Source organism: Glycine soja, chromosome 1, assembly GCF_004193775.1.
Source record: "Glycine soja cultivar W05 chromosome 1, ASM419377v2, whole genome shotgun sequence".
NCBI classification, from domain to species: Eukaryota; Viridiplantae; Streptophyta; class Magnoliopsida; order Fabales; family Fabaceae; genus Glycine; species Glycine soja.
Window position 1 is genome coordinate 37,265,704 of NC_041002.1, and position 9,142 is coordinate 37,274,845.

Below are 9,142 nucleotides of genomic sequence, written 5' to 3' on the forward strand. Positions count from 1 at the left end.
AGGTTATTTTCCTATTAGTTTAGGGGACTCGTGGGCCTCACTTGGCATTCCTGACTAGAGTGGAGCTATATCCATGGTTGGTGAGAGTGCCATGTCTAATGTGGACATGTGATATGTCCTCCTAATTTCCATTCATATGTTGCATAAGACCATAAAGGTCTAGGAGGCTTAGTGGCGATGTTAGGCCCAAGGTAGTAACAATGTGAGAGTAAAATGTAGAATAAGATGTCGTGAGTGATGTATGCTATTAAACCACATGTGGTGGTTGTTAGATCATATGTGAGACTTAACGTTTGTGTTTGTGATTTTGAAAGGGATGGAGTACTCACCCCTTACACCAATATTTTTAGGCTCAGATGATGAGCACCAGGATGGATCTTCGCTTGTGGGTTAGCATGTGTGGAAGAGTTCTTTGGGTTCACTTTCGTCTGGCATGTATCTTCTTAATGGTGTGGTTGGTTCGCAGGGCTTGGATAGATGGTTGCTCTAAGACTTAGGTTTTCTTGTTTGGTGTATTGATTTGAATAGACCTAGGTTTCAAGAACTTTTATATGTGTTCAGTGATCTTATTTACTTACTATTTACCTTTGATACTTATTTACTTATGTTTGGTGGCCATAGAGGCTCATCTCAGATCTTTATATATACACATGATGTTATTTCAAAGATGCAAGGTGTTATACTTAAAGTTTAAATATTTATGATGTATATCAACTTGTGCCTTTAAATGAAACAACATTTTCTAAATATACATGTTGCATACGATTTTGAAAATAGACTACTTCCTTTTTAAGTTAATAGCTTTAATTAAAAAGAAAAGGGTTGATGAGCCTTCATAAAAAGTTTTATTTCAGTGAAAAATTTATCATTTTTTTTCTAGTACGACATTTATGAAAAGACTTTGAACTCACTTGTTTATAAAGATAAAGAAAAGGTATTTGAAATGTATTTGTAAACCCATATTTTAGGGTGTTACATGAGCTCAAGTAAACAAAGGAGCAAACAATACAAATATCTGAAAGATTACAACATTTTTGTCAAAGCTTAAACTACTCTTACTTAAAGGAAAACACATAGAAACCTTCAAACGTAGCTTGGACAAATATTGTAATTTGGGCTTTGTAACTTCAAGAAGGTTGTTCACAGGGAAGAGTGTAATTTTCAGTTTCAGAATAAAATAAGTTGTCTAATACAACAAAATAAGATGAAAAATTGAAATTTGAACAACAAAATATTTCTCAAATCTGTCTCCCTTCTTAACTATGATACATTGTCAACTTCAAAGTTCAAACACCACTGATATGATGCCATTAAAATGCTAGTAAGTAGAAAAATGTCATTGAAGTTATATTTTTCTAAAAGAACAAAAAATGTAAAGAAAATCAATTGTAGGAAAAGTATTTTGAATTCTCAATTGAAGCATAGATGGTGATCATTGAGTTTTGATTAATACTTTCATAATTTAGGGTGTGTTTGTTTTAACGTTAGGTTGGAGAACCCATATTCCAATGCACACTTTGTAAGAAGTAGAAATTTGGAGCTTTTGGTTAAACATTTATTTGGGGGCCTCCCAACAAAAAAAAATGCACTTAAACTATTGATGTTAGGACTCCAGGAGGTGAAAAAGAAAAATCTAATACAAATATAGAGGAGAAATCCTAAAATTTATTTGACTGTTTGAATGCATAAAATTCTATTTTTTTTTTAAAATATATATACGAAGGAAGGAATAGAATCCACAATATACCTTAATTGGAAATATGATCATAATGTTTACCGCCAACTGAGATATAGGGAATGTGAGCCATGTTTGGGAAACCTCTCCTGTTTCTTTCTCAAATCGTTTCTCTACCTCTGGATGGAAACCGAAAATTGTCAATTGTTGCAGACTGGTAAGTCTAACGCTCATTGGAAGACACATCAACTTGGAAAAATAAAAAATACTCAATTCACAAAGCAAGGAAAGGTTTCCAAAGCAGTCAGGCAATGATTCTAACTTTGGAAATATTCTTTAATCTTAACACCTTGAGGGAAGTCATATCTTGTAAAGCTAGCAAATCCTCCTCCTCTCTGCAATTGGAAATCCATAATTTCCAAAGGCGTTGAAAATCTGTCGATACATTGAACCTACTACAATTAAATACAAAAAAAGAGTCCAACCCTTTCAGCAACACTTCCTCTCTTAAAAATTTAGGACAATCGACAATTCCAATCATGGAAAGGTGCGGGAACATGTTTTCCCCATACTCCCTTGATAACCTTTTAAACTTTGGTATATGATGGATGGTTTGAACTTCTAGGTCCCTAAAAACTACACCCCCATCATATGACTCCTCGTATAGGTATTCTACATGATTCATGTCTAATGTTAGAGTCTTTAGAGAAGGTAGTTTCCCCAATGTTGGAAGACGTAAAGAGTTTTTGCAATTCAACAACTTTAAAATGGTTAAATATTTGAGAGAAGGACTAGACATCCATTGTGGGAAATGAACACCTTTATATCCTTCCACATCTAATCTCCATTGTTATTGGGTATCAGTTTGAAGCACTTCAAGAATCTCCTCAACATTTTCCTGTAATTTGGAGTCTTCATTTGTTTCCCATGAGAACCACAACTTATTTAATTGCTTGCTTGACATATTGGCATCGTTGGTATCCATTACGCTTTTTACATTTCCTAGATGCTTGATGTCAATATCTCCTTTAAGCTTCAGTGGTCCTAATTCTTTCAAACGAAACCCTTTTTCTTCGCCGGCAAACAACTTGGTCAAAATCCTTAGGGAAGTCAACATCCCTATCTGAGGAGGCATGCTTGATAGTTCTTGGCAATCATTAAAAGATAGTTTCCATAGAGCTTTTAAGAATATCAAACTATTAGGAAACATTTTGAGATGATTGCAACGATCTAATTTTAATATTTGGAAATTCCACAATTTAAATAGTGATTCTAGAAGATTTTTGAAACCACCCCAAGAAAGATTCAAGTACCTTAGATGTTTTAAAAGAACTATTGAAGATGAAAATTTCTCTCTTTTAAAAAAATTGAGCACTTGCAAAGAATGACACTTTAACACATTAGGATGAAGAGAAAGTTAGTCACTATAGTGATATGACAATATATATGTCCTTAAAGATTTGACTGGATACATCTGCACTGAATCAATGGATTCCTTGCCTACATTCTACGTTGACCTATGATTTGAGAGATGGTGCATTCTTCCAGGCATAATAGTTACTCAATTATCTTTTTTAATGCAACAAACATCTTCTGCAACAGATTGTGCAAGATCATGAACAAGATCATGCATCTTAAAACTTGTAACTTTGCCAAATTCTTTTGTCACAATATCTTGAAAAAATGATCTCCAATATAATTCATTGCAAACATCATCACCAACATCTTCAACATCTAATCTTTCATTAGATGAAATGAATCCATTAGTCATCCAAAGTTCAATTAAATATTTCTTCCCTATGATTTCATCTTTGTGAAATATTGCACAATAAGCAAGACATTGTCTGTGCTCAATTGATAAATTTAAGTAACTAAATCGTAGGACAGGAATTATGGAGTTTTCATTGTGTGGTAACTCCAAAAGTTTGCTTTCCTTAACATTAAGCCACTAATTTTTGTTTCTTTTGAAGAGTAAATGACCTTTTAGGGCTTTGGCAGCAAGAGGCACTCCTTGACACTTTTGTATTATCTCCTTCCCTATGTCCTCAAGGTCTACCTGTTCATCCTTATTCGATCCAAAGGCTTGGTGTTTAAACAATTTCCAACAATACTTGTCGGGTAGAGTTGGTAATTCATAAGGACGTATTGTTCCCATGATTGTTGCAACCTTTGATTAACGAGTAATGACTAAAATGGAAGCATCCTTAGCCCCACAAACCAATACAAATTTCAACCTCTCCCAATTCTCTTTCTTATTATCCCACACGTCATCTAAAACAAGCAACTATCTTTTTCTTTGAAGCATATCCCTAAGTTTTTTTTTTGTTGTGACCCTAGATCCAAATCCTTGTAGGAACGCCTAGATGCTGCTTTGATGATAGATTTTGTCATTCTCTCTAAACTGAAATCTTTTGAAACACGCACAAATTCTTAACTCCAAGTGGTTGACTACTCCTGATTGAAGATGAATTGGACAAGTGTTGTTTTTCCAAGTCTACTTAAACCAATTATTGGATAGATAGATAAATCCTCAAAATCAAAAGCATCACCAACCAAAAATTCTAAAATTCTATCCTTATCTTCTTCTCTTCCACAGACTTTTGGTTTAGTGATGAGAGGGCCAATTCGGCGCCACTCAAGGACTCCACTTATTCTCTCATGAACCATCTCAGTCAAATGAAACATAGTCCTTTCTTCACCAATTTCCATTAATCTCTCACTTATTGTTTTCATGTTCTTAGCAATCTTGTAACAGAAAATAACACGCTTGGGATGAAATAATGATCAGCAAAAGCATTATACCTTGACTGATGGACCACACTTGACCCCTTGTAACTCCAATCCAAGTCCTTCATAGGCACCCTTGTCAATGATGTCATCTAGGATGTGAGCTGTATGTTTTAGGTTTTCGAGCCAATCTTTTATAGCCCTATTTGAGAATTGTTTCTCCTCGGCATCTTCAAGTGTCTCCTTGATGGTAGTGAACAATCTAGAAATTTTTTCCAAGTGTTGATCAAAACCAATAAATATTAACAACTCCTTTTGAACAAGTGAGTTCAAATTCCCATGCAAAGTGTCGAGGACAAACTCAGCCATATTGTATCTCTGCAAGATTGAAATGCAAAAGGGATTGTATGAAGCAACAAGGAAGATGATGACTAACAAAGACAACTTTTGTGTGGGTAAGATGTCAAAAAGTTGGCTACTAATGAAGTAATATTGGAATAACTTTAAGCAAACTAAGTTTTCTCAAACCAATAAGGCAGGGATCACTTATGAGAAGTCTTGAATTAATCTATAGATGCGAAAGCAACTGCATGCACAAGGCACTGATGTAACATCCCTAATTTTATACTTTTCGATGACTCTCACACTACGACACTCCATGTGGTGACACTTCACTCAACATCTTTTTTGGTCAGAACCTTGCACCGGTCAGAATCCTTCATAGGTAGCCTTTTCTGAGACCTAAAAAATCAGCTCTGTCTACTTTCAAGATCAATGACTGACCTCACAAACCAACATAAGACTTTTTTTGTGTGTTTTGTCCTTGATCACTTGTTTTCCAAGAAGCTTCCTAAAAGGTCACCTATCTCATAACTATTCCAAGCCAAGCATGCTTAACTATGATGTTCTTAAGTGATGGGCTACTGAAAAGTAGATGCATCTTGTTGGTATAGGTAGTACCAATTAATTCATTTAAGTTATCCTCAATTGTATAGTTTCACACCTGCATAGCCCATATCCCTTTCTTTCTAGTGTGATTCATCGGGGTGTTATATGCCCACCAGCTTTTGTCAGGTTCGTCCTTGAACCTCACCGTACAGGAAGATAGGTTTACTCTAATACCATTTGTAACATCCTTGATTTTCAACTTCTCGGCGGCTCTTACACTATGACACTTCAAGCGGTGACACTTCACTCAACATCCTTGTTGGTCAGAGCTATCAAGAAGTAAAAAATAAGGGATGTTACAACGAACATGGCATTTAAATGTCCAAGGGGTTTGGAGTACTATTCTTATAGATGAGGAACTTTGATGTTGGTGATGATGGTTTTGATTTACCAGTCACCCATATAAAAAGAATAAAATTGGTCAATGTAATTTCTTATATGAAATAAATTACAAAAAGAAAAGCTAATAATAGAAGAAAAAATGTTGATAAAAAAGTTCCAAGTGTTTTCTCAAGTAAAATAAATTTTTAAAAAAGGTGATCTAACAATGAGCTTTGTAAATTGGTACATACATATAATGTTTTGGTATGTGTTAATATCACATTTGGAATATATAAGCTTGCTTTGTAGATGTTACAAAAAATTTCTCTTTTAGATGCGTTTTTCTTATTCTTGATTAGTACCACTTGTTGTAGAATGTTCTCTGATAGCAATAGTTGCAGGAGAGCTTGAAATCAGTGGAAAAATGATCTAAGGAAATGTGTACGCCTAATTTGCCCTTTTCATGTCTGCATTGTTCCTATTTACATATTCCTAATGTTAATTTCCCTCAGCTAGTAGTTGCTAATCTAAGTTGGCTAGTGATTTACAAGCTAACACTACAAAAAAGTAGGCCTTTTTCTCAGTAGGTTTATCATTTGTGACAACCACTCTGTAAGAGGAATCAATAGGTTTTTGGGCCAAGTAGTAGTAATAACTACTCAACAGAAAATAACACTAGCCCATCTCTTTGGGGGATTTGAGAATAGCCAAGCTTCTCGAGGAAGAGATGAAGAGGATTTTCCTTATAAACGAGTTTAAATTTACCAGTGGTAATGATAAAAATGGTTAGTGTATAATATTTTCTCAAAAATCAAACTTAGTCATTATAGTACATACAATGATTTTCTTTTTAATATTCTACCCTTTTGATTTCATAGGTTAGGATACTTGTATGGAAAGATTAAACAAGCTTGCAACTTTCTAGAGAAAGGCTCTTAAGCATGCTTTACTTTGTGATTTAGTTCATTCCTACTTGTCAGTTCATTTTATTTATTTTTCTACTTATAGATTGTTTATAAACTTGATTAACAATCCCCAAATTCTTTCTTAAGAGGGCAAAGAACTTTAGGTTTCTTTTCCTAAATGGTGTCATTTCTTAATATACACATGAAAAATATGAATATAGATTTCAACATTATTGAATCTAAAATTAGAAATGTTCCTTAAACCACATGCCTAGCTTTGGGTACATAATAATTCAAGGAAAGAATTGTTTCATTTGGCAGTTCCATAAGTTGAAAGAATTGTGTATAGTAAATGTTCAATCAACCAAATTGAGAATGAAGATGTCATCAAATATGTTCTTCCTATAGCTGAATCATATGAATTTCAATTGGCAAAGCCCTTCCCTAAGTGGCAATGTTGTGGTCTTCCTCCCTTCTTTGTGAATTTTTTATCATTTTAATCTTTTAAGATTGTTTTCCACATAAGGATACAAAAACTAATTAATATATTATTGGAGTATAAGTGTAAGGTGAAGTCCCACATCAAGTATGAATGAGAATATTGAACACCATATAAATGAGGACAAGACCCATAAACTTGAGCTTGAAGATTTTAGGTTAAAGTGTAGTGTTAAATTCACTTATGTGATTATTCATGACTCATTGGTGTCATTCTCTTTGGTATTTACCCCATTTGCTTATTGACACAATTTGCTCTGATTTCAAGTTTGACATGAGGCTTTGACAAAGGGATAAGCCAATTCAAGCTATTTTCCATAGAGTTTGAATTGGAGATCCTACTTTGGTATCCTTGTTTCTTAACCGTCAGATTATTGTTCTTTTAATAGCTCATGCTCCATAACCTGCTATTCTTCCAAACCTCCTCATTTTTCCATGTAAATTGAAATGAGTATGCTCTAACCTTGCAGGTTGGCCAAGAACAATTCTTCTTTCGATTGGTCTTCCAGGTCCAGCCCTTTTCTATAATTATGAAAAAATAATCATAGCTATTTGGTTCCTGCTCTATTTAATTATTTAAGGTCTTATCTAACCAAGTCAATTGTGATTCTGCAAACAATGTGATAAAGATCTGAGAAACATAATTCTTTTTTTAGCAACAAATATTGGCGCGTAGTAATCTTTCATTTGATAATAAAATTAGTTTATCTCATTATCTTTTTGTTGGACTGGATGCTTAATGTTTCTAAAATAGTAGTAGCAGAGGTAAAAGATTTCTAATATCATGTTGCATGAGTAGTGCCGCTAGTTGGAAGGCCTTGTTTTACCTTTTCTGTAATCATAATTACTGCCATGCAGGCCATGACCACAATTGATTCAGTAATAAACTTATGAAAAACTATTAATTTTAGCTTCACCATATCAGAATCAGACTCCTAAAATTAGTTTTTAATTGTTGTAAGCAATGTTTACATATAATATTAGTTATAAGCTAGTACACGTTAGCTTACAGATAGTGATTGAAGTATTTAACCGACACAATTTTAATTTGACTGTGATGTCCATTTCAAATTTACTAAAGGTCTGCGCCTCATTGACATTGTAAGCGGGTGCCACATTCATAATTTGCTGGCAAACTGCAAACGTGTTTTTTCATTACTAGCAATTCCCCTATTACATGGGAATTTTCCTGCGTGAGAAATCTGCAGGAAACATGTGGGTAAAATCCTCATGGATAATAAATTTCTTACAGTTTTAACATTCGCAAGAATTTCCTGAGAAATTCCGCAAGAAACTTTCCTACAATTTATTCCTGTAGATAAATTTTCTGGGGATTCATTCGCAGGAAATTCCAAAGGTAACATACTTATGGATTCAAAATTGGCAGAATTTCGCAAGTAACTTTCTTGCGGATTTAAAATTCACCAGAAATTTCACAGGAAAATTTGCTGTGGATTTTAAATCTGCAGAAATTAAAATTCCACAGGAAATTAAAAAAATATAATTATTTATTTATTATTTTATATATATATATATATATATATATATATATATATATATATATATATATATATATATATATATATATATATATATATATATATATATATGCTTCTAATAAATATATTATATTACTGCACGTTTGTAAGTGTATTGAACTTTATGGATAAATAAGTATGAATTAAATGCTTTGTAACTACTCGATAATGAACTTCAGTTATTGAAACAAACCTGTACTCCCGAAGCAGAGGATAGCAAAAGTGATTTGTGTGTTACATAGTATTTTCTACCTATCCAAAGTCTACAAAGTTAGGAACAATTTTTATATCAATCTAAGTGAACTAAGTAAGTTGAAACGCCCCGTCTGACAACATTTAAATGCACAAAATCAGTAAATCTTATCAACATAGCATGGGACGTTTAACTGCACCATTGGCTCATCTTCAAGTCTAACATGAAAATAACACTGTCGAACTGCGTACGTTTAAAAGCACCATTGGCGGTTTAAATGTCTTCCGAAACTTGTGTACTTGCGCTCCAAACTCATGAGAATTCTAAAACAGCCCAA

The 9,142-nt window shown here is 33.6% G+C and overlaps 1 pseudogene; it reads right to left on the reverse strand.

Annotated features, from left to right (window-relative positions):
* Window positions 1-3,236: 3,236 nt before the first annotated feature.
* On the reverse strand, window positions 3,237-4,771 carry LOC114370176 (annotated as a pseudogene).
* Window positions 4,772-9,142: the final 4,371 nt, after the last annotated feature.